This window comes from Octopus bimaculoides, chromosome 2 (assembly GCF_001194135.2).
Source record: "Octopus bimaculoides isolate UCB-OBI-ISO-001 chromosome 2, ASM119413v2, whole genome shotgun sequence".
Classification (NCBI taxonomy): domain Eukaryota; kingdom Metazoa; phylum Mollusca; class Cephalopoda; order Octopoda; family Octopodidae; genus Octopus; species Octopus bimaculoides.
In genome coordinates, this window is record NC_068982.1 from 161,486,277 (window position 1) to 161,492,404 (window position 6,128).

A 6,128-nucleotide genomic window follows, 5' to 3' on the forward strand; every position below is an offset into this window, starting at 1 on the left:
AATTAGGGATAATTTCAAAAAGGAATGAAAAATAAAAACATTTACCATCTATATATATATATATATATATATATATATATATATAAAACTATGTGCATGTGCATGTTTGTATATAAGCCACTTACAAGTGAATGTGACTTTGCTACATGTAGCAATTTTTTATTAATTGCTTCAGGTGACTATGTGGTCTCAAAGTACATAGATACCCTCTCAGCAATCCTGTACTTGACCCACTGGAATACTGAGGATGTGAGAGATGGAGGGTTGTATGAGCTCCTAATCATTTTCTCCAATGAGCAAACTTGTGCTTAATTGGGAACACTTTTGTAATAGCGTCATCAATGCACTGCACAAAGCATATGATACATGATGACAAGACTGGAGCAGAGTGAACTATACGACTGTGACGAGAACTACTTAACCATATCTACGAAGGGGTACCCAAAAGTAACTGGAAACATTCTTTGTGAGACAAGCCCATTATAGTTCAGGCTTACTGCTGCTAGAAACCACTGGATGTGACTCTCGGGCATCAGTCTGCTGAACAGTGGTGTCGTACTACTATGTGATGTGTCTTTGTTTTGCAGTGCTTCTCCCCTGTTCTTTGATTTTTGCAATGACTAAAACAAAGCAACAGTGTACTTCTGTGAAATTTTGTTTTCTGCTTGGGAAAACAGTGGCTGAAACAGTTGTCATACTCCAGACAGCTTACAAGAACACTACTATGAACAAAACACAAGTTTACAAGTGGTTTTCACACTTTAGAAATGGTCACTTGTTGCTTGAAGACCAACCTTATTCAGGATGACTGCCGACCTCCTGAATGAATGAAAACATCATGAAAATTCATGAACTGGACCATCACCAAATAGTTAACAAACTTGTTGATATGACTGATGTATCCTGGGGCTCCTGCCAACGAATTTTGATTGACGAATTGTGAATGAAAAGAGTTACAGCAAAATTTGTGCCTTGCTTGCTCATGGAAGATCAAAAGCAGTCACGACTGAACGCGTATCGTGAACTGAAAGAACAGTTGAAGTTGATCCAGACCTTTATTCGGAGGTCATCACTGGTGACAAAAGCTGGTGCTATGGAATTTACAGATGTGGAAGAGGTGAAGAAAAAAACAACAGAGGCATTAGAAGGCATCACTTTACATGAGTTCTAGCACTGCTTTGAATAGTGGAAAATGTGCCTGGATCGATGCATTGCTTCAAATGGAGAATACTTTGAAGGCAATAAAAGTGTAAACATGTAAAACTAAGTGAATAAGATAATATTGCAGAATTCTAGTTTCTTTTGGGTACCTCCTCATATCTGTTGCTGTTAAAATGTTCATTTGTTTTTACCTGAGTAATACTATATTCTGTAAATATTATCCAAGAACACAACATGTTTCTCATTCCAGGGATTAAAGCCATGATCACAAGCCCAACATCCTAACTACTAGGAAATATCATCATCATTTAACGTCCATTCTCCATGGATTGGATGGTTTCCAAGTAGCAGGATGCATTACTAAACTTCAGGTAATTTTTTCATGAGCTGTGTCATGTAGAAAGTATTTTTCTGTGCTTTTCTCTGTGTTAGTATTTTTACATATTTTTTTATTATATATATTTTGGGGACTCATTGACTAAGATAGCTGGATTTATGATTTCACTAGGTTAATTCTTATTTCTTTATTGCCCACAAGGGGCTAAACATAGAGGGGACAAACAAGGACAGACGGAGGGATTAAGTCAATTATGTCGACCCCAGTGCGTAACTGGTACTTAATTTATCGACCCCGAAAGGATGAAAGGCAAAGTCGACCTCGGCGGAATTTGAACTCAGAACGTAACGGCAGACGAAATACCGCGAAGGAGTATTTCTTAAACTGTTAGCTTCACATTTCAACAGCTTAACTGAAATTTAGCCCACGTAACAGGAACTGAGGGGGATATCGTGGAGCAGAGAAACTGTGGGTGATACAGATAATATAACATTATTTTTGAATTCTGCATGCAGAAACATACAAGATACAGGTATTCTTTTCCTTGGGACAAATTCTTTGTTGACCAGTGTTATTCTTATCGTAGTTTACAAATCCAAGCATGAAAACGTTGCTCAACTTTTGAGTTTTGGAGACAGACACCGCCTTCACATACACACACACACATGAATGCATAAATGTACATATAAACTTATATATGAATACATGCATCCACATGCACTTATATATTTAAAAAATAATAAAACCATGCAATCAAAGAAGAGACAAAAGAAACAGTAAGATGATACATGTTGATTTCATTAGGTATCTCCGTTTATTTAGAAACCTACAATGAACAGGTCAGACGCTAAACTCAAAATTTCACAGGGTACAACCTTAAAGTTGACACTGCTTCACTAAATGCAGAAAATTTCTGTCTCACTATTGGCTAAAAATATACAGTTTTTTCAATTTTTAAACCTCTGTCACTTTTTTCTCCAATTTTTGCCTCCACAACATTATACCTTCAAAGCAATGAAACTGGAAGGCCACATTATAATAGCCGATTTTCAGATTTTTTTCTGTTTTTTAAAAAATGCATATTTTGCGAATGAAAAGAAACTAGATCCAACTTAGCTATAATTTCACGAACAAAATGATGGCCAAAACTGAGTGATGTTTATGAAAGTTATTTCTTAAATATGTTAATAGTTATTATGCTAGAGAACCTATGCAGAGAACTACAATAGTTCCCCCATGTTGCTTACAATTTTAACAAGGAGTTTTAATATTTAATTATTATTATTATTATTATTAATACAGTATGTCATATCCGTGTGTGTGCGCACACGCGTGCACAGTGGAAACTGCTTATTGCAATCATTTGGAAAGAATAAATATTCATAATAATAATAATAATAATAATAATAATCAGTTGATAATCAATTTTGAATAAATGGTTTGGAACCTGCTAATAGTTAGATGCTCTTCCTAATGCTAACCACTTTACAGAATGAACTGGGTGCTTTCTACATGGTACCAACATATATATATATATATATATATATATACATGTTCACACCCACAAATATACTGTGCAACTGTTAATCCAGACACGGTTTGTTCTCTCCACCTTTGTTCTTCCTCTCTCTTCATTTGTTTTCTCTCATTCCTTTCTGTAGATGAGCATAAGCCCAACACATCAAAGATTTTTTTCATTTCTCCTGAGCATCAAACTAATACAACTTGTTTGTTGTTCCCTCCCCTGTCACTAGCTTATGTTTTTTTGTCTTTTGTATAATTTTGAACCGCACACACATTCATTTGGATTTATTAACAAGAAGAAAAGAAGACTCATTATGTATATAGACTTTATTCATTGGTGATGCTGATTAAGAAGAACAGAGCTGAAAGTCTCAGAGTTAGGGCAGTGTTAGCCTCAGAGTTAGTCCTAGCTTTACACACTCCTAATCATCATCATCATTTACATCTGTTCTCGAAATAATATTTTGGGATTTTCTTGTTCTTAACTTATTTTTATATTTTGGAATTGGATATGTATCCTTATACATCCATGTATGATGTTTCAGGTAAGTTTTACTTACATTTTTAAATGATCAATAACTTGTTGACATACATATGCAATATAAATTTAATTTCCATTGATGTGTTTTCAAATTATTAAAACCTGTATACTTACTCATATCATCACTTCATTATCATTATTACAGTCAATACTTGGTTATTGATACAAACGTTCTGATGTCACACACATACTTATCAATATTATCATTTTATGTCCGTTTTCTTTGCTTATATCACATTATCAACAGCAACAGTGGAATAAATAGTATTATTATGTAATTGTCTTTTATATTGTTTCTTTCTCCTCTTTTTCTTATTGTGAATGAGGCATCAAGTGTACAGGGTCAAATGACTATTGGTCAAGAACTATTTAGGAATTGCAGCAAGATTACTTGCATAGAATAAATTTTCACATTTGAATTGAAACATGTACTTATTTGTCAGCTAATAAATAACTCTTGGGAAACAGCTGATAACTGAGAGATGGATTTTAATATAGAATACTGGCATCTTTTCAACAGGAACTTTTTGATTTTTTTTTTATGTACACACCTTTGTAAAAATTGTTTTCCGTTCCATATATTTCTTCACAACTGCAGAAGTAAAAGGTAAAATAAATTTTGCTTGAAATTGAACTCAGAACTATGTAAGATAAAATGTCACTTAAATCTGAGCTCAGTAGTATGAGGTTTCTTCACTGTTATATTGGGTCACAAATCATTGTTTTTTATGTAACGGTTCCCTTCTGAATGACGGCCAAAATATATGTATCGACTTTTACCATATCGCACTGGAAATAAAAAAAAAATTTCATTTAACTTGGATTATCTGAAAAAATAGGATTAGTGCTAGATAAATTGGGTTATCTGGAAAGTGTGAGTATTATTTAGGGTTTATCAGTCTAGATCAGTGGTTCTCAAATGGGGTCCGTATGGCCCTTGGGGATCTGTATAAGATTTTGCTTTAAGATTTATCTGCAAAAAATTAGTTATACTTCTGCTATATACACAAAATATTAAATAAATTTTTATACTATTTCTAATATTTAATTATAAAAGCATAATAAGGTTTTTTAAACATCAAATGGTTGGGAAGGTCTGTCCAAGTAAAATAGGACTCAAAGGGGTCCATTGGTAAAAAATGGTTGAGAAACAATTAGTCTTTTCCAGGTGGTGCTATTGAGTTAGTCATAGCCTGGGCTGATAATGACCGAAACCAAATCTAAGTTATCTAAGTTAGATAGTAATACGAATAGAGTTAGTGTTGTTTTCAAACAACTGGATCTGTATGCAATGCACAAATATCAGGATACTAGCTTTGTGTTTTCTTTCCACAAATATTAGTATACTAATTGTGTACAAATATATGCACAAGTAACGCTATACTAGCCCTCTGGGTACTTGGTGTGACTAAGCGTTTGGTTATGTCTCTTTATATTCTACATAAACAACCTTGACACTTCCAGCAACATAAACAATCCTATATTTTTGATATCACAATTCACTCCCCTCAATTAAGTTTGATATCAACCCGTCTGGGACCACTCCTGGTTCTAGGATATAAACTTTCAGTTTTAAAGACAACTAAATTTAAAACATTACATTTAATTTATATTCTAAACACCGGCTTAGTAACAACAAAGTTATTTTACCAAATTCATTATTTTGAAGTTAATTGAAGCTTCAATGACTGACAACTGACTTAGTAAACACACACAAAATTATTAACCATCGTACCAACAACCACCTTGAACACCTTTTTGAGCTCCATGTGTCTAACACGTGGGCATGCCTACAAAGTCAAAAAACAGCTCCCATGACTTTTGGAAATGTCTTTTCACACTCAAGAGTTGCCGAAGCATGGAACAAACTACTTGCATCAGTTGTTAGTTGCCGAGACATTGCATCCTTTAAAACCTCCATGCTCCTTGAAATTCGCCAACACTACACTTGATATCCCCCACTCCATATGCATGCACACATGTATACCATGACTCTTACACTGTTCACTTTTCTGACTTTTGTACATAATTCTGTGTACTGTACATGAACCTTTGAATAGTTGTAGTGCATCTGAGCACTATACACAATAATTTCATTCTTATTATTAAAGGTACAGTATTTCAACGAAAGCAGTTCTGGTGATATCCCAGTCATGCAGAAGTTACCACATATACACAATTAGCAAGAGATATAAGGTGTAATTCCCATCAGAATTTTTTTTTTTGTGACTCAATAGCTATGCGGTTAACATGCTGGATTACTGTACACAAGCTTCTAAGTTCAAACTTAGCTACAACCACCGAATTATGTATGTGAGTAAGTATGTGAGTGAAATTTAAAGAATTCAGTATCTAGGGACTCCAGTGTTTACCATACTGGCTGTATAATATTTTTTACTTCAATTACTTGTTTTCCTCTTATATTTCAACCTGTCCATGTTGAGTAGGGACAAATTTCTCTATAAGATAACATATTCACTTTGTTACTGCTGTTGTTTTAGTAGTTTTTACTTATAATTTGTACTCTGTGTGTGTGTGTGTGTGTGTGTGTGTGTGTGTGTGTGT

At 34.1% G+C, this 6,128-nt stretch overlaps 1 long non-coding RNA gene across 1 annotated transcript in view; it reads right to left on the minus strand.

Moving 5' to 3' along the window:
- Positions 1-3,334: 3,334 nt before the first annotated feature.
- LOC128247045 (uncharacterized) overlaps positions 3,335-6,128 on the minus strand; it is a 3,277-nt gene continuing 483 nt past the window's right edge. The window contains exon 2 of the long non-coding RNA XR_008263478.1: positions 3,335-4,352. This is a non-coding gene — a long non-coding RNA (uncharacterized LOC128247045). The remainder of the gene's footprint in view (positions 4,353-6,128) is intronic.